This window comes from Mus caroli, unplaced genomic scaffold (assembly GCF_978045245.1).
Source record: "Mus caroli unplaced genomic scaffold, Mus_caroli_1 scaffold_2, whole genome shotgun sequence".
Classification (NCBI taxonomy): Eukaryota; Metazoa; Chordata; class Mammalia; order Rodentia; family Muridae; genus Mus; species Mus caroli.
In genome coordinates this window covers 99,358,090-99,378,433 of record NW_028227257.1, presented here as the reverse complement: position 1 = coordinate 99,378,433, position 20,344 = coordinate 99,358,090, and the positions used below count along the sequence as shown (strand labels likewise).

The window sequence follows — 20,344 nt, the reverse complement described above, 5'->3', positions numbered from 1 at the left end:
AGAGGATTCAGCATTCCTCATTACATTGCACATGCCATACAGACTGACTGCATTTTAAGGATAGATGCTGCTCATTGGGTCCAATTATGTATGTTCTACTTCCAATAAAATATGGAAACAGCTATTTATCTCAAAGAATGAATCAGCAGGAATACAAATGCCTGAGAAGGCAAAATGCTGTTATTACCCAAAGAACCCACAATTAGGAACTCTCTTAAGGCTGTTGAGGTTAAATGGACTTTTTATGCTTCAGATTAAAATCAATGAGTGTTCTTCTCAGACACATTATCAAAAATATAAGTGGAGTTATTAGAAGTCAACCACAATAGTTAATTTAGTAACCAATAATTATAGATGCCTATCAGCCGAGATAGGAATTAGACTGGATAGAAAGCCTGTAGCCTTGGCATAAGATATTATCAAATTATAAAGCTGGAAAAACAACAACAACAACAACAACAACAACAACAACACACACACACACACAGACCCACCCCCACCCCCACATATTCTATACATATGAATCTTAAGATTACAGGTTAAGACAGGGCTCCCGATGGAGGAGCTAGAGGAAGTACACAAGGACCTGAAGGGGTCTGCAACCCTATAGGTGGAACAACAATATGAACTACCAAGTACACCCAGAGCTTATGTCTGTAGCTGCATATGTAGCAGCAGATGGCCTAGTCAGCCATCATTGGGAAGAGAGGCCCCTTGGTCTGGCAAACATTATATGCCCCAGTACAGGGGAACACCAGGGCCAGGAAGTGGGAGTGGGTGGGTAGGGGAGCAGGGCAGGTGGAGGGTATAAGGAACTTTTGCTATAGCATTTTAAATATAAATAAAGAAAATATCTAATAAAAATTGATAAAAAACTAAAAAAAAAGACAAATCACAGGTGTCCATGTAACAATTACAGATTATTAATATCTATTTATTTTTCCCTAATCTAATTCTATGCCATAAAATTGAAGGGAGACATCCCCCAAACAGAATGTGAGTTTACTTTGCAAATCATGTTTCAGAACTCTTAATGTCTTCTAACTGCCCCATGTGGGTAACTGTGTGTTCTTTGCTGTTCTCTAAATTTGATTGAAGAGAAATTAATGGCAAATATTTTCTCAGAAAAAAAAGAGATTAAATTCAATTTTCTTATAAAGCTCTCATTAATAAGAACAGATCTACAGTCTAATGCAATCTGAAAATCCCTTTTGCTTAAGACAATTAAAAGTTTTGGAAATTGTGATGTCAAGATTTGTTATTAACTTATATGAACAACGTTGGTCATGTTTACTTAGTAAAATGTCAATTTCAGTGTTATGTAGCATTTATGTATGTATGTCTATCATATTTGATTAAACAATTAATACCAGAGTTATTTATGGCAGTATTATTTTTAAGCTCTTTTTGCATCATATGTTTTTGAGAGTAACTCTCATGTGATGCAGTCTGGCCTCAACTCTCTATGTACCTGAAGATGACTTTGAACTCACAATCTTCCTCCATCCACTTCCTCAAGTTCTGGGATACTATGTGTATATTACAATGCCTGAGTACTGGGATACTATGTATATATTACAATGCCTGAGTGCTGGGATACTATGTGTATATTACAATGCCTGGAACACCATATTTTTCTCCTTGGTAAAATAGAAAGTCTAAAAGAAATTCTCTTTTGGAAAATGGAAGCTGTAAGTCAACTTTACAAACATAAACACAATAAGTTGGAGGCTGACAGAATTTTTATGTGATATGTGAGCATGCCTGTACACAGGGAAGTTCTGGGAACTTGAGAGGTCATTAACTGTTTCCTAATTGAGATTTTTAAAAAATGTAGACTCACACTGTAACCAGGCCCTTGCTATCTTCATTGAAATATCTTCCTTAGCACTTCAAACTCAGTGTCTTAAAAATATTACAGCTCTTAACCATACTAGATACTCAGGAACATTTATTGAAGGAGTAAATGGAAATATTGTTTCCAAACTTCCTTGAATTCTTCTTTTTTAATATTTTCCTCGTTCTTTTATTCTTTTTTGTTTTTCTTTGTTTTTTGTTTCTCCCTTTGTTTCTTTTTTGTTTCTTTGTCCCCTCTCTCTCCTCCCTCTCTTCCTCCCCCCTCTTTTTTCCTCTTTCTTTCTTTCTTTCTTTCTTTCTTTCTTTCTTTCTTTCTTTCTTTCTTTCTTTCTTTCTTTCTTTCTTTCTTTCTCTCTCTCTCTCTCTTTCTCTCTCTCTTTCTTTCTTTCTCTCTCTCTCTCTCTTTCTCTCTCTCTCGCTCTCTCTCGCTCTTTCTCTCTCTCTCTCTCTTTCTTTCTTTCTTTCCAGGGTCTCATTACATAGCTTTGCCTGGTGTCACACTGTCTATATAGTAGGGGCTGGCCTTGACCTTGTGATACCTGTGCTCCAGCTTCATAAGTAGTAGGATTACAGATGTGTTTCACCACATCTTGTTTCCAAGATTTCTTTTACAGAATTGCTCACAAGTCTCCAAACCTTCCTTTGCATTAATAAACAGTTCCATAAATAATCATACACACACACACACACACACACACACACACACACACACACACACATACACACACAGAGCTAGATTGTACCTCTCAACTCTGAATCCCTTACCAAACTAAGAATGTATGTTACTTGTTACAAAATGGAGCAGTATAGTTCATGCCACCACGGATGTGGCTTTTTGTAGGGAACCGGAAGGTCCAGATCAGTGTTCTCCACACCAATCAGGCCAGTATTTCTTCTCAGTTGAACTATTATGTGGTCTCCATCTCCACTCATTTCTTGGCATGAAGCTTTTTTCCACTCACATCCTAAGCAGATAAGAACATAGCTCTTGCTTTACTTGTTTGCTTAAACTTTATGGATTTTATGTGTATGTATGAGAGCCTGCATGTTCAGTCTACACACCACCTGCACACAATGCCTGTGGGAGCCAGAAGACCGTTCTGGATCCAATGGAACTGGAGTTACAGCCATTTGTAAGTCTGGGTCTTTTGGAAGACTATCCAGTGTTCTTACCAAGAGTCATCTCTTCAGCTCCTTACCACTTTTTCTATAACATTGTATTCCTGTTGCTAGCAAATGTGGACAGCCCTTGGTCTGTTGTTTCATGGTCTGACTCAGCCAGGTGTGCTCATTAACTCTCCTCTTGCACTTTTTTGCAGACAACTAAGCTTCTTGTTAACTCTTCACCATTTTATCAGTTCTCAGCTACTCTGCCTTCTATAATAATCCTTTCATAAAATTTTCTGTTGTTAAAATTTTACTCTTCTTCCTAGGCTGGCCATTCTGATGCTCTTTCTTGATTCTTTCAAAAGGAAACATTTTGTCCTCTAAGTCCAAAGGGAATGTATCTTTTCCTCCAGGCAGCTTCTTACCAGTACTGACCTGGGCTTATTTCTTCTTTACTCAGAACATACTACACATTGAACCATTACTCCTGTCAGTTAGTATTGTATCTTGCAAACAATGTAGATGAAGGAGTTCCTAGCAAAAATTGTCACTGTGATGCAAACTGTATAGGACCTGTGATTTAAACTAAAACTGACAAGTTATATATTTATTGTGAAATTTGGTGTACCTAAATTTTTTATTAGATATTTTCTTCATTTACATTTCAAATGCTATCCCCAAAGCCCCCTATACTCTCCCCCTGCCCTGCTCCCCAACCTACCCACTCCTGCTTCTTGGCCCTGGCATTCCCCTGTACTGGGGCATATGATCTTCGAAATACCAAGGGCCTCTCCTCCCATTCTTGGCTGACTAGGCCATCCTCTGCTACATATGCAACTAGAGACACAGCTCTGGAGGGTACTGGTTAGTTCATATTGTTGTTCCATCTATAGGGTTGCAGACCCCTTTAGCTCCTTGGGTACTTTCTCTAGCTCCTTCATTAGGGGCCCTGTGTTCCATCCAATAGATGACTGTGAGCATCCACTTCTGTATTTGCCAGGCATTGGTATAGACTCACAAGAGAGAGCTATGTCCACAAAATCTTGCTGGCATATGCAATAGTGTCTGGGTTTCCTGGTTGTTTATGGGATAGATCCCCAGGTGAGGCAGTCTCTGGATGGTCCTTCCTTCAGTCTCAGCTCCCAACTTTGTCTCTGTAACTTCTTCCATGGGTATTTTGTTCCCCCTTCTAAGAAGGAACAAAGTATCCACACTTTGGTCTTCCTTCTTCTTGAGTTTCCTGTGTTTTTGCAAATTGTATTTTGGATATTCTAAGTTTCTGGGCTAATATTCGCTTATCATGAGTGCATACCATGTGTGTTCTTTTGTAATTGGGTTACCTGTACCTACATTTTTATTGATGGAATTTAATTTGATATTTAGAAACTATTTTTCAATAGGCAGAGTTTAGTGATTTCATTTGTGAGCTTTCATTTAGGTTTTATGCATCAGTTATTATTGTGCTATTTAGGGGCATGAGAGAGGGCTCAGTTGTTAAGAGCACAAATTACTTCTGCAGAGGACCTGATTTCATTTCCAGTAGTGCTCACTTGGGCAGCTCATAGATTGTTGCATTAGGTGATTAATCTGCTCTAATGTCCCCAGCGAATGTTCTGGATTCCCAAATAGAAAGTGCGCACACTCACACACACACACACACACACACACACACACACACACACACACACACACACAGACTTATATTTAAATATGCCTTAAATAGGCCATCCCCAAACTTTCATGTTGCTAAAGCCTACCCTCCTCTTACAATTGTGTTATTACTTACTAAAATCTATATTCCATCTTTGCTACCCTAGACCCATATTGGGGCGGGGGGCTGCTGGGACCGGTCTTCCCAGGATCTTACATGATTGGCATCTCTCTCTTCTGCAGCTCTCAAGTCTGGATCTTATTCCTTCCCTGGCATGGTGATTCTGTCTTCTTCTCTTGGTCCCCTTTCCCACAATCATAATGTTCATCTCTGTCTCCCTGCCCAGCCATTGGCCACTGACAACTTTATTTACCAATCAGAACCAACTGGGGGGCAGAGACCCTCAGCATATTACATGTGAATTCTTGTGTAATTTTGGGAACCCAATTAACATAATACAAGAATTAAACCAAATCCACAACAATAGATGCCTGTAACTCCAGCTCCAGGGGATTCAACATTTCTTCTGCCCTCCACGGGTACTTGGTTTCCTGTGGACTCACCCTCCACCCCTACATGCACATAACTTAAAGTTTATGTCACATCAGAGGAGCAAATTAAATAGTTTCTTCTGATGGGGAACTCCCTAGTGAAATACAGCTGTATCTGTACAGAGCTAATGCATGTCCAGGCTATAAATATACCTTTGATAAGTTGCTATTTCAAAGGCTCTTCTGAGGTTTTTCTCTTCCTACCTTTCAAGTGTAACTTAATTTGACAGGTTTAAACTATTATACAACATACATGATTTGGAGGAAAAACATGTAAGTGATCACTTGGAGGGTCTAGAATTTACTTTGATTTACTGTGATTCCCTTGATCCTGAGAATAAGGTGGTGTCAGATCTGTAAGTAGACCATCTGGAACAAGAAAACTGTCATAAAGGAGAAATGAATAGCCAAATAGACGTGTTCCTGTCAGTAGGCACAGCCCATGCCAAGGAACATGAGAACAGTAGAAAACATTTTCTCATTAAACTTGATCCATCTCATCATTCAGCAGACTCCTTCCAGTGGGAACATACATAAGATTTTTTTTATAAGAGTCATTTATAACATATGATCCTTGTTGCCTTTATATATGGTTTGGTCTAACACACTTATTTTATAAAGTGAGGAATGCCGTCTTACTTGATGGGGTGTGTTTCCTACTAAATTTCATAAGCTTACAGTTCATTTCATAGATGGATACTTTGGTTCTCCTGGAAACACTGCTAAAACTAATGATTATGTCATTGCCGAAATGTTTTCTTTCCCCTGGAGCCCAAGTACCTCTTTCCTGTGAATTGGTTTTCACAGAGTGTGGGAGGGTATAATACAAACTAATTCCCCCAAGAAGACTTCAGCCCAGATGCACAGTTCCACTGCCAAAGCCACATGGTCATCCCTTGGGTAAGCACATTGGTATCAGAACAATCACATTGCTCTAATTCTTCATTAATTTATTCATTGCCATACTCCTTTACTAAGGCAACCAAAGAGAACACTGAAACAGAAGCCAATGCACCCCAACCTCTGTATACAAAAACCTGCCTATGAATGTCCTGGAAGATAATTTCAATTCTTGTTTTTTTAGGTAAATATTTGGTTTATTCACTTACAGACTTACTTTTTCCAGGTGTATGTGTGTGTGGTGTGTTTGTATACATGTTCAAACTTGTGCGGGTGCATACATGCATGTGGCTGTGTGTGCATGTGTGTGACATAGGTGTGGAGACCCAAACTGAGGTCAGGTTCTGCACTCAGTCGCTGGTCTGCTGTTATCTGAACCTGGCTGATTTGGCTTCTTAGCTATCCAGCTTGTTCTGGGGATTCCCTGCTTCCACTTTTGGGATGCTGGTATCATAGGCTGGCCACTACATCTACTGGACATTTAATGGGTAGTAGGAATCTAAACTCCAGATCTCATGTTTGCTCTACTCATGGAACCATCTCCCTAGCCCTTAGGTAAACAAATGTTCTTAAAGACAAATTTGGTAAGTAATTTTCACACTTTCCATTGTGTTATTATGGATGGCCATTTTGATAAGAGGGTGACGTGTGATGGTTGCTTGGTCAGTCATTATCTCCCTTGTCCAACAAGGGAGATAATGAGAAGAACACTTTATATTTCTTGTCACAGGCATTTTTTTGCGGGGGGTTATTTTTCTTTATAGTGAAGGCAAAAAATGTAATTTGCAATGTTTTATTTTCCAGTATTATACATACTCAAAATGAACCTTTGAAATGCCAGTGATACCCACAACAAATCAATAAGTTAATAACTGGTATAAAATAATGGAAGCAAGCACTATTTTCTTTATCACTTATATGGCCATGGTGGGGCATTATGAAGAATTCAGAAATATGAATATTTTCAAAGTAATGATCTATTTTATGGCATCATTTAAAAGTCTCTACCATACAGAAGGTAGCAACACATTAGGCAATTTCCAATTTTAAATGCCTAACATCTATAATCATGAATAAATTATATAGAACACAGAGAATACATTTCCCCCTCTGTTCTTGTCATAAGCTGGAATTTATAATAAATACATGTCTCTATCAAGTTGGAGCCATCAAAAGAGACAGTTTAAATGGTAGTGAGGAGTTGGAGAGGAGGGGAGGGATCGCTGCATGGCTGAGCACATGAGCTTATGTGGTAATTATACTTTCAGTAATTTCAAATGCTACAAATTGGATTCCTTAAATCCAGAGAAAAATGTTGAAATTTGAGCTTTTGCAGGTGTTTTACGGTCAGGTCCAGAGATTTCACTTAACAAGATTCTTATCAAAGTTTTTGTAACAGACATTTATTTGTATCTTGGTTTACTGCATTCCTTTCTCTGCTATCTATAGACTGGCTACCTCTTTGCTCAGGACAACCCAATGCCTGAGGGCTGGGTACACAGTGATGATCCCAACAGCAGTTACAGTGCAGGTATCAACATTAGGACTGTTGTGTAAGCTGAGGTCCTGAAAAGGCCTGGAAGTCATGGGGCTTGTGATGTAACTACCAAGAAAGAGATCAACTCAGCTCGAAGTGGGTTCTTAAGACTAATTTACGTGCAGCCATCTTTGGAAAAAGCTTGTCTGTTAGAGAAGGTAGCATAGGAAAACAGTGAGGGGGCAGGGTGCGGGTGTTGAGAGAGGAAGACAGATTACATTGACATTTTGTGAGTCATTGGATTATCAAGCCTTTGAACTATTTGACCTGTGCACTTTTCATCTTTGTCAATAAATTCTTTTCAAATTTAAGGCAACATAATTTCTGCCATTTGCAACCAAGAGGTCTGATTAACAAATGCCCACAATATTGGAAATCTATGAAATAGACCAAACCCTCTTTAAACTCTCACAAATAATTTACATCTACAGCGATCTAAGTCTTCCAGGAATTCTAAGTGTAAGCCTCATATGTGTATATCCACGGGTGTTTCTACACCTGACATATTTGTAGGGTAACTTAGATATTAGAGCTGGTGCTATCTATTTAAATGGGCTTTATATTCTAAAAAAGCATGGGTTTGTAGCAACTTTTGGTGAGAATTAGATTGAAGCCATGGCTAGAATAAATGTTGCGATACAAATTCTATTTTGTCACTGTTATGATGATGTCCTGGGTAGATTCTCATAATGTCCAAAATCTGCTTATTTATCATCTATTGATTGGTTTTTAATGTGTGTAAGAAACAACAAAACTGAATTTGATATTCATATCAGGAACTTCACCATCACCAACTGCAAAGCACAATGATATATCCACTTAGAATATATAGTGACCCTGTGTCCATAAGCTTGAGTTGGGACATGAATGTGAATTAGTCAGTAAAAAGAAATTATTTGCAGAATCTGTTTATCCTGGGTTTTTACCAGAGTTTAGCTTCTGGGTGTTCCTCCAAGAAACTACTCACTGACCCAGACTCTGCTGAGAGAAATGGAAATTTTAACAAACAGAGACAGCTCTTAATGGATTCTTCCCCTCTCACACTCATGAGGATAAAATCAGTGACATTGTGAAACTTACAAAAGTACATGTCATACAAACTTACAAAGTGAATGTCATACAAACCTGTGTACAACTACAGTTCATGTAACTATTTATGAGGTGGCATAGAATGCAAACAAAACAGACAGTTATTTAATAATGAAATGACTGTCAACTGGATACTTACATGCAGAACCTGTGCACATATTTTTCTTTTAATAATTGGTTAACTCTACCTTCTATCACCTTCTTTTTAGTGATTCTGACATGAGAGAATTATAACATTATAACATGTTCTATTATTAATTATTAACTTTATCACTTTCCCCTTTCTGTGTAAGTAAAATTTGTGTACATACCCATCTAGAGTCTTATACTGAATATACAGCTTGCCTGTTTGGCTGGACTTGGCTGAAAGCAACCCTTTGGTATCGACACATTTCTGCCTCCCCAGTGCTGGATTTATAGGTGTGCTCCAGCCATAGTGGCTGCTGTTGTATACGTTGCTGGGGATCCAAACTCCGAACCTCGTGCTTGTATAGCAAACAGTTTGTTAGCATCTCTCCAGCCCCTACTGCTATCTTTTTATAAAACTGCTGGAGTACCGTGATGATGTACTGACGTTCACCCTCTCTTTATGTTCTCTCTCCCGTATATTTTAATTGTATGTGTCCTTCCCATCTAAGAAGTTATCATTGTCAAGTTCATATTTATTTATGTTTACACACACGGGTCCCTCATTTGCACATTGTTCTTGCGATGGCTCCCACACTTTATTTTTCTTTTATACATATGAGTGCTTTCCCTGCATGTAGGTCTGGGCACCATGTGCGTGCCTAGCATAAGTAGAGTTGAGAAGAGAATCTTGAGTCAGTTGGTATTGGGTTGTGAGCCAGCATGTGGGTGCTTGGAATTGAACTCAATTCCTCTACAAGAGTAACAAATACTCTCAAATATGAGCCATCTTCTAGCCTTTCTTCTTGAATTTTAGTCATATTTTCCCTCACTCCAGAGATAGCCACTTATGATTTATTTAGTGAATTTCTCACTGGATATAACTGCTTATCAATTTTACTTACTGGACTATCACCTTTATTTCAATCTTGTATTTGAAGGATTAATACATATAGAATTAGATGCTGACTATTTTCTTTTAGTGGTTTCAAATAGTCTCAGTCATTTCTACTGAGAAATTTATTGTTATTTCTTTGAATTTATGCTTCCTCTGTGTTTTTTTTTTACTTTGCCCCTTCTTTTTTTAAAATTTTTATTACATATTTTCCTCAATTTCATTTCCAATGCTATCCCAAAAGTCCCCATAGCGCCCCCCACTTCCCTAACCACCCATTCCCATTCTTTTGGCCCTGGCATTCCCCTATATTGGGGCATATAAAGTTTGCAAGTCCAATGGGCCTCTCTTTCCATTGATGGCCGACTAGGTCATCTTTCGATACATATGCAGCTAGAGACAAGAGCTCCGGGGTTCTGGTTAGTACATCATGTTGTTCCAACAATAGGGTTGCAGATCCCTTTAGCTCCTTGGGTACTTTCTCTAGCTTCTCCATTGGGAGCCCTGTGATACATCCAATAGCTGACTGTGAACATCCACTCCTGTGTTTGCTAGGCCCCGGCATCGTCTCACAAGAGACAGCTATATTTGGGTCCTTTCAGCAAAATCTTGCTAGTGTATGCAATGGTGTCAGCGTTTAGAAGCTGATTATGGGACGGATCCCTGGATACAGCAGTCTCTAAATGGTCCATCCTTTCATCACAGCTACGAACTTTGTCTCTGTAACTCCTTCCCTGGGTGTTTTGTTCCCAATTCTAAGAAGGTGCCCAGTGTCCACACTTTGGTCTTCATTCTTCTTGAGTTTCATGCGTTTATCAAATTGTATCTTATATCTTGGGTATCCTAAGTTTTGGGCTAATATCCACTTATCAATGAATACATATTGTGTGAGTTCTTTTGTGATTGTGTTACTTCACTCAAGATGATGCCCTCCAGGTCCATCCATTTGGCTAGGAATTTCATCAATTCATTCTTTTTAATAGCTGAGTAGTACTCCATTGTGTAAATGTACCATAATTTCTGTATCCATTCCTCTGTTGAGGGACATCTGGGTTCTTTCCAGCTTCTGGCTATTATAAATAGGGCTGCTATGAACATAGTGGAGCATGTGTCCTTTTTACCGGTTGGGACATCTTCTGGATATATGCCCAGGAGAGGTATTGCTAGATCCTCCGGTAGTACTATGTCCAATTTTCTGAGGAACCGCCAGACTGATTTCCAGAGTGGTTGTACAAGCTTGCAATCCCACCAACAATGGAGGAGTGTTCCTCTTTCTCCACATCCTCGCCAGCATCTGCTGTCACCTGAATTTTTTATCTTAGCCATTCTGACTGGTGTGAGGTGGAATCTCAGGGTTGTTTTGATTTGCATTTCCCTGATGATTAAGGATGTTGAACATTTTTTCAGGTGCTTCTCTGCCATTCGGTATTCCTCAGGTGAGAATTCTTTGTTCAGTTCTGAGCCCCATTTTTTAATGGGGTTATTTGACTTTCTGGAGTCCACCTTCTTGAGTTCTTTATATATATTGGATATTAGTCCCTTATCTGATTTAGGATAGGTGAAGATCCTTTCCCAATCTGTTGGTGGTTTTTTTGTCTTATTGATGGTGTCTTTAGCCTTGCAGAAGCTTTGTAGTTTCATGAGGTCCCACTTGTCAATTCTCGATCTTACAGCACAAGCCATTACTGTTCTATTCAGGAATTTTTCCCCTGTGCCCATATCTTTAAGGCTTTTCCCCACTTTCTCCTCTATAAGTTTCAGTGTCTCTGGTTTTATGTGAAGTTCCTTGATCCACTTAGACTTGACCTTAGTACAAGGAGATAGGAATGGATCGATTCGCATTCTTCTACATGTTAACAACCAGTTGTGCCAGCACCATTTGTTGAAAATGCTGTCTTTCTTCCACTGGATATTTTTAGCTCCCTTGTCGAAGATCAAGTGACCGTAGGTGTGTGGGTTCATTTCTGGGTCTTCAATTCTATTCCATTGGTCTATTTGTCTGTCACTATACCAGTACCATGCAGTTTTTATCACAATTGCTCTGTAGTAGAGCTTTAAGTCCGGCATGGTGATTCCACCAGAGGTTCTTTTATCCTTGAGAAGAGTTTTTGCTATCCTAGGTTTTTTGTTATTCCAGATGAATTTGCAGATTGCACTTTCTAATTCGTTGAAGAATTGAGTTGGAATTTTGATGGGGATTGCATTGAATCTGTAGATTGCTTTTGGCAAGATAGCCATTTTTACAATGTTGATCCTGCCAATCCATGAGCATGGGAGATCTTTCCATCTTCTGAGATCTTCTATAATTTTTTTCTTCAGAGACTTGAAGTTTTTATTATACAGATCTTTCACTTCCTTAGTTAGAGTCACGCCAAGATATTTAATATTATTTGTGACTATTGAGAAGGGTGTTGTTTCCCTAATTTCTTTCTCAGCCTGTTAATTCTTTGTGTAGAGAAAGGCCATTGATTTGTTTGAGTTAATTTTATATCCAGCTACTTCACCGAAGCTGTTTATCAGGCTTAGGAGTTCTCTGGTGGAATTTTTAGGGTCACTTATATATACTATCATATCATCTGCAAAGAGTGATATTTTGACTTCATCTTTTCCAATTTGTATCCCTTTGATCTCCTTTTGTTGTCGAATTGCTCTGGCTAGGACTTCAAGTACAATGTTAATAGGTATGGAGAAAGTGGACAGCCTTGTCTAGTCCCTGATTTTAGAGGGATTGCTTCAAGCTTCTCACCATTTACTTTGATGTTGGCTACTGGTTTGCTGTAGATTGCTTTTATCATGTTTAGGTATGGGCCTTGAATTCCTGATCTTTCCAAGACTTTTATCATGAATGGGTATTGGATCTTGTCAAATGCTTTTTCCGAATCTAACGAGATGACCATGTGGTTTTTGTCTTTGAGTTTGTTTATATACTGGATTACGTTGATGGATTTCCATATTTTGAACCATCCCTGCATCCCTGGGATGAAACCTACTTGGTCAGGATGGATGATTGTTTTGATGTGTTCTTGGATTCGGTTAGCAAGAACTTTACTGAGGATTTTTGCATCAATATTCATAAGGGATATTGGTCTGAAGTTTTCTATCTTTGTTGGGTCTTTTTGTGGTTTAGGTATCAGAGTAATTGTGGCTTCATAGAATGAGTTGAGTAGAGTACCTTCTGTTTCTATTTTGTGGAATAGTTTGTGAAGAACTGGGATTAGATCTTCTTTGAAGGTCTGATAGAACTCTGCACTAAACCCATCTGGTCCTGGGCTTTTTTTAGTTGGGAGACTATTAATGACTGCTTCTATTTCTTTGGGGGATATAGGGCTGTTTAGATCATTAACCTGATCTTGATTCAACTTTGGTACCTGGTATCTGTCTAGGAACTTCTCCATTTCATCCAGGTTCTCCAGTTTTGTTGAGTATAGCCTTTGGTAGAAGGATCTGATGGTGTTTTGGATGTCTTCAGGATCTGTTGTTATGTCTCCTTTTTCATTTCTGATTTTGTTAATTAGGATGCTTTCCCTGTGCCCTCTAGTGAGTCTGGCTAAGGGTTTATCTATCTTGTTGATTTTCTCAAAGAACCAGCTCCTTGATTGGTTGATTCTTTGAATAGTTCTTCTTGTTTCCACTTGGTTGATTTCGCCCCTGAGTTTGATTATTTCCTGCAGTCTACTCCTCTTGGGTGAATTTGCTTCCTTTTGTTCTAGTGCTTTTAGGTATGTTGTCAAGCTGCTAATGTGTGCTCTCTCTAGTTTCCTTTTGGAGGCACTCATAGCTATGAGTTTTCCTCTTAGAAATGCTTTCATTGCGTCCCATAAGTTTGGGTATGTTGTGGCTTCATTTTCATTGAACTCTAAAAAGTCCTTAATTTCTTTCTTTATTCCTTCCTTGACCAAGGTATCATTGAGAAGAGTGTTGTTCAGTTTCCACGTGAAGGTTGGCTTTCTATTATTTATTTTGTTATTGAAGATCAGCCTTAGTCCATGGTGATCTGATAGGATGCATGGGACAATTTCAATATTTTTGTATCTGTTGAGGCCTGTTTTGTGACCAATTATGTGGTCAATTTTGGAGAAGGTACCATGAGGTGCTGAGAAGAAGGTATATCCTTTTGTTTTAGGATAGAATGTTCTGTAGATATCTGCCAGATCCATTTGATTCATAATTTCTCTTAGTTTCTCTGTGTCCCTGTTTAGTTTCTGTTTCCATGATCTGTCCATTGGTGAAAGTGGTGTGTTCAAGTCTCCCACTATTATTTTATGAGGTGTAATGTGTGCTTTGAGATTTACTAAAGTTTCTTTAATGAATGTGACTGCCTTTGTATTTGGAGCATAGATATTCAGGATTGATAGTTCCTCTTGGAGGATTTTACCTTTGATGAGTATGAAGTGTCCCTCCCTGTCTTTTTTAATGACTTTGGGTTGGAAGTCAATCTTATCAGATATTAGAATGGCTACTCCAGCTTGTTTCTTCATACCATTTGCTTGGAAAATTGTTTTCCAGCCTTTCATTCTGAGGTAGTGTCTATCCTTTTCTCTGAGATGAGTTTCCTGTAAGCAGCAAAATGTTGGGTCTTGTTTGTGTAGCCAGTTTGTTAGTCTATGTCTTTTTATCGGGGAGTTGAGTCCATTGATATTAAGAGATATTAAGGAAAAGTAATTGTTGTTTCCTGTTATTTTTGTTGTTAAAGTTGGCATTTTGTTCTTGTGGCTGTCTTCTTTTAGGTTTGTTGAGGGATTACCTTCTTGTTGTTTCTAGGGCGTGGTTCCTGTTCTTGTATTGGTTTTTTTCTGTTATTATCCTTTGAAGGGCTGGATTCGTGGAGAAATAATGTGTGAATTTGGTTTTGTCGTGGAATACTTTGGTTTCTCCATCTATGTTAATTGAGAGTTTGGCTGGGTATAGTAGCCTGGGCTGGAATTTGTGTTCTTTTAGTGTCTGTATAACATCCGTCCAGGATCTTCTGGCTTTCATAGTCTCTGGTGAAAAATCTGGTGTAATTCTGATAGGCTTGCCTTTATATGTTACTTGGCCTTTTTCTCTTACTGCTTTTAGTATTCTATCTTTATTTAGTGCATTTGTTGTTCTGATTATTATGTGTCGGGAGGTATTTCTTTTCTGGTCCAGTCTATTTGGAGTTCTGTAGGCTTCTTGTATGTTCATGGGCATCTCTTTCTTTAGGTTTTGGAAGTTTTCTTCTATAATTTTGTTGAAGATGTTTGCTGGTCCTTTGAGTTGAAAATCTTCATTCTCATCCACTCCTATTATCCGTAGGTTTGGTTTTCTCATTGTGTCCTGTATTTCTTGGATGTTTTGAGTTAGGATCTTTTTGCATTTTACATTTTCCTTGATTGTTGTGCCGATGTTCTCTATGGAATCTTCTGCACCTGAGATTCTCTCTTCCATCTCTTGTATTCTGTTGCTGATGCTGGTATCTATGGTTCCAGATTTTTTTCCTAGGGTTTCTATCTCCAGTGTTGCCTCATTTTGGGTTTTCTTTATTGTGTCTACTTCCCTTTTTAGGTCTAGTATGTTTTTGTTCATTTCCATCATCTGTTTGGGTGTGTTTTCCTGTTTTTCATTAAGGACTTCTACCTGTTTGATTAGGTTATCCTGTTTTTCTTTAAGGATTTGTAACTCTTTAGCAGTGTTCTCCTGCAATTCTTTAAGGGATTTTTGTGCTTCCTCTTTATTGTTTTCTACCTGTTTACCAGTGTTCCTTTGTATTTCTTTAAGTGTGTTATTAAAGTCCTTCTTGAAGTCCTCTACCATCATCAGGAGATATGCTTTTAAATCTGTGTCTAGCTTTTCCGGTGTGTTGGGGTGCCCTGGACTGGGCGAAGTGGGAGTGCTGGGTTCTGATGATGGTGAGTGGTCTTGGTTTCTGTTAGTAAGATTATTATGTTTACCTTTCGCCATCTGGTAATCTCTGGGGTTAGTTACTGTCGTTGTCACTGTTTAAAGATTGGAGCAGAAGCTGTGTTCCACTCACCAGCAGTCTCAAAATCTTGTGGCGGGGGTCGTGGGTAGCTGGCAGTACCCCGGTGCTGGTCCAGCCGGAAGAGGCCTGTGGTCCTACTCAGGCCGGTTTTCTGCTTCCCTAACTAATGCAGTCTCAGGTCCCTTGCGCAATTGGATTGGAGCAGAAGCTGTGTTCCACTCTCCAGAAGTCTTAAGATCCTGTGGTGGGTGTTGTGGGTAGCTGGCGAGTGTCAGCTGACCCTGCGCCCTAGCTACCCCGGTGCTTTTCTGACAGGAAGAGGCTTGTGGCCCTATGTAGGCTGGATTTCTCCCTCCCCAACCAAAGCAGTCTCAGGTCCCACGTGATTGGACTGGAGCAGAAGCTGTGTTCCACTCACCAGCAGTCTCAAAATCCTGTGGCGGGGGTCGTGGGTAGCTGGCGGGTGTCAGCCGACCCAGCGCTCTAGCTACCCCGGTGCTGATCCCGCCGGATGAGGCCTGTGGCCCTACTCAGGACGGTTTCTGCTTCCCTAACTAATGCAGTCTCAGGTCCCGCGCGCAATTGAATTGGAGCAGAAGCTGTATTCCACTCACCAGAAGTCTTAAGATCCTGTGGCCGCTTCCTCTGTGTTTAATGACTTTAAATCTTGAATGTCCTGACATTAGGTGAAGACATTTAATACTGACTTCTAGTCATGTAAATAAGTAATACGATGTGATTAATCTCAGCCTAAAGTGAAGTATATAAAAATGTTTTATATGATAATAAGTCAAATGTTAAACACAAACAAACGCAACAAGTGAATGGATACTCACAGAGCTCACCGGAGACTGGGAGGCTACAGGACTGACAAAGGAGGGTGAGGCAGACTCACCCTACGCTAATAGTAATGACGTTACTTTTGCAGTAACGTCATTACTATTAGCGTAGTTGGTCTTGATGTCAACTTGCCAGGTAGAATCACCTGAATAGAGGTCTCAACTGAGAAATTGCTCTGCTTGTCTTTATTTCATGTGGGAAGACCCAACCTGAATGTGGATGGCACTGTCTGGTGGTAGCATAGATAATATAGGGCAAACCAGAAGGAGGGTTATTTGCCTTTGCTGCAGTGGCTGTCCCCTGTTGCTGCTGGTTCTCCCTTTATTGACATTAAAACCAGTGTTTCTATGTCTTCACAGTAAATAACTCTCCAGGACTTTTACAAGCTTTGGACTCCAGATTGGGAATGTAGAGGCACCTAGATTTATGGCCTGAACCACAGTTCAGCTTCTCCATTCTAGCATCTCCAATATCATCAGGTTCCTACTGCATTGTTAGAATTTCTCCATCTCAGCATTTTTCTATAACCTTGGCAGAAGCTTCTATTATATACATACATATATGTATATATATGATATAAGCTTTGGATGTATATGTATGTGTATGTCTATCTGTCTATCTGTCTATCTGTCTATCTATCTATCTATCTATCTATCTATCTATCTATCTATCTATCTATCTGTATTTATGGATATATCCAGAGCTTATATCTTTGCATACCTGAAAAGCAAGTTTCATATGATGACTGTAGTGGTCAGAATGGAAGATATTGGAATCTAAATAGGAGAGGAAGTTTTTGGTAGGAAAAGGTATTCATACAAATTATAAAAATCTCCAAATGAAGGAATTACAATATGTAACTATTTCAGAGTTTTCATTGGTAAAAGGATGTAAGAGGGGATTCTATCTCTTATGACAGGAACTATGGGGACCTAAGCCTTAGGGAATAGATGTATTACAATGCAAAACAGGGATGTAAAAAAGCCAGGGGCTTAGCCAGAGGATAAAAGAACTCTCATTACTCCATCCATGGAAGAGTTGACTTGAACCATAACTTAAATTTAGTCTACTTACATCTCATCCTCTTCAGCATCTGAATGGCTCTAGTCTGGGGCTACAGACAGTGGCGATTGTCTGTCTTAAGGACTTTCTTGTTCCCATGCCAGCTGTACTATCAGTGCTATGTATCAGCTTTTCCTTTCCTTTGGTACTTCTATTGATCCACTTCTCATCAACTTCCCCTGACAGACCCGACTTCCTCTTTTGTTTCAGTATTGAATATTCACCTGTATAGGACCTTTCGTGCTTTTTCTGTTTCCATTGCACAAGTCAAGGTGATTTATTAGTACACAAAGAGTAATAAAAAGCAGAGTTAGCAGGGTCATAGTATTGACTAGAGGCATAAAGGTATGATGGATTAACCACCAAGTCTAAGGTAGAATTGCCAACAAAATGGTTTTATTGGCTCTAAGTGGCTGTAGATTTGGAAAGAGATGTCAAGAAATGCAGAAGCTTCTGTTTATTTGCTGGCCAAACTTAAAACCACCAATATCATAATGAAGTATTTTAAAGTTATTTATTAATTACCCAGACATCTCTCTCTGTCTATGTCTCTCTCAAAAACAAGAATTTATCAATCTTTGAGATTTTTAGTGTTTAAGATGATGTAGTTCTGCCACGTTCTTCTGGGGGACCTAAGCATATTTAAGCTGGAGAAGAACTCAGCGACACTAAGAGATGCCTGAGATTCTCACAGCTTTTCTTGATTTTGGAAGTGGCCTTGATAAGAGGCAAGAATAGGCCTGATTGGAAGTACTTACAGAATGAAAGATTTCACATTATGACAAATGTTGATGATAGGTGGCCAAATCTTCATTACTCAGAAAGCATGGCTTGTTTTGTTTTATGAATTCTATGTTCATCCCAAAACAAGGGAAAATGATCTTTTTCTTTTATCAAAGAAGTTGACAGAACTTTCCTTGAAATCTGATTTTTTTTTTTTTTTTTTTTTTTTTTGTCAAGGAAAAGTAGACAGTGGAGACTCTGGGAAACAGTTAGTTACTGAAAAGGGAGAAGGGGTACAGGCCAAATGCATAAGTGAATTTTCTAGTAAACTTGGTTTCTAGAGCTTTGATGAAAGTGTCAGCATGAAGAGGCAGGATCTCAGACGTTGTAGCTGACAAGAGGCAACAGAAAACTTAGAGTTAATTGTCTGACCCCTTGGGAGATGCTACTGTGGGCAGCTGAACTCTAATCCTCAATGAACCTACTCCAAGTAGAGCCATGCTGCTGGGTAGAAAATTTAGGAGCACAGGAGGCATGACTGAAAGATCAAATTTGTTTGTTAAGTTGAAATGAATTGTGTACGTTTGTCCATGTGTATGATAGTAAGTATTCTATTTATAGGCATTTTTTTCAAGTGCATGTATTTTTTTTCATTAGTGATAGACAGTGACTTTTGTGCCAATCTTGGGGAATTTTGGAAAAAATATTGTGACCTCATAAATATGAATTATTTGCATTTTGAAATGGTTTATAGTATCTGAAATAAAAATTTTGAGAGTTATATCAGTCTAAGAATGAAAGATGCTCGTAAATCATTACATGTTCTGTAATGACTAATCAGAGAGAAACTTACATCAGGGCAATTATAAAAAAGGAAGCCTGCATGTAATGGGAGGTTCAGATACATTTCTAAAAAGTGTTTGTATCTCCAGTCTGGAGGAAATACTGAGCATATAAGAATATAAGAAGTAGCTTTCTGAGCTGATAGAGCTCCTGTGAACATGGTGAACATTCCAAAGACCACATTTCTGCAAGAAATGTGGGAAGCACCAACTCGACAAGATGGCACAATACAAGAAGGGCAAAGATTCTTTGTAAGCCCAGGTAAAACAGTGTTATGACAGGAAACAGAGTGGCTATAGTGGGCAGACTAAGCCCATTTTCTGCAAAAAGGCTAAAACTACAAAGAAGATTGTGCTGAGACTGGAGTGTGTTGAGCCCAACTGCAGATCTAAGAGGATGCTGGCTTCTCCAAAATTGACCATATAATTGGTCACAAAACAGGCCTCAACAGATACAAAAATATTGAAATTGTCCCATGCATCCTATCAGATCACCATGGACTAAGGCTGATCTTCAATAACAACGTAAATAATAGAAAGCCAACATTCACGTGGAAACTGAACAACACTCTTCTCAATGATACCTTGGTCAAGGAAGGAATAAAGAAAGAAATTAAGGACTTTTTGGAGTTTAATGAAAATGAAGCCACAACATACCTAAACTTATGGGACACAATGAAAGCATTTCTAAGAGGAAAACTCATAGCACTGAGTGCCTCCAAAAAGAAACTAGAGAGAGCACACACTAGCAGCTTGACAACACACCTAAAAGCTCTAGAACAAAAGGGAGCAAATTCACCCAAGAGGAGTAGACAGCAGGAAATAATCAAACTCAGGGGTGAAATTAACCAAGTGGAAACAAGAAGAACTATTCAAAGAATCAACCAATCGAGGAGCTGGTTCTTTGAGAAAAATCAACAAGATAGATAAACCCTTAGCTAGACTCACTAAAGGGCACAGGGACAGCATCCTAATTAACAAAATCAGAAATGAAAAGGGAGACATAACAACAGGTCCTGAAGAAATCCAAAACACCATCAGATCCTTCTACAAAAGGTTATACTCAACAAAACTGGAGAACCTGGATGAAATGGACAAATTTGTAGACAGATCCCAGGTACCAAAGTTAAATCAGGATCAGGTTAATGACCTAAACAGTCCTATATCCCCTAAAGAAATAGAAGCAGTCATTAATAGTCTCCCAACCAAAAAAAGCCCAG

General features: G+C 39.0%; 1 pseudogene; it reads left to right on the top strand.

The window, feature by feature from the left end:
- The first annotated feature begins 19,283 nt into the window (after positions 1 to 19,283).
- LOC147005885 (large ribosomal subunit protein eL42-like) lies at positions 19,284 to 19,551 on the top strand (annotated as a pseudogene).
- Positions 19,552 to 20,344: the final 793 nt, after the last annotated feature.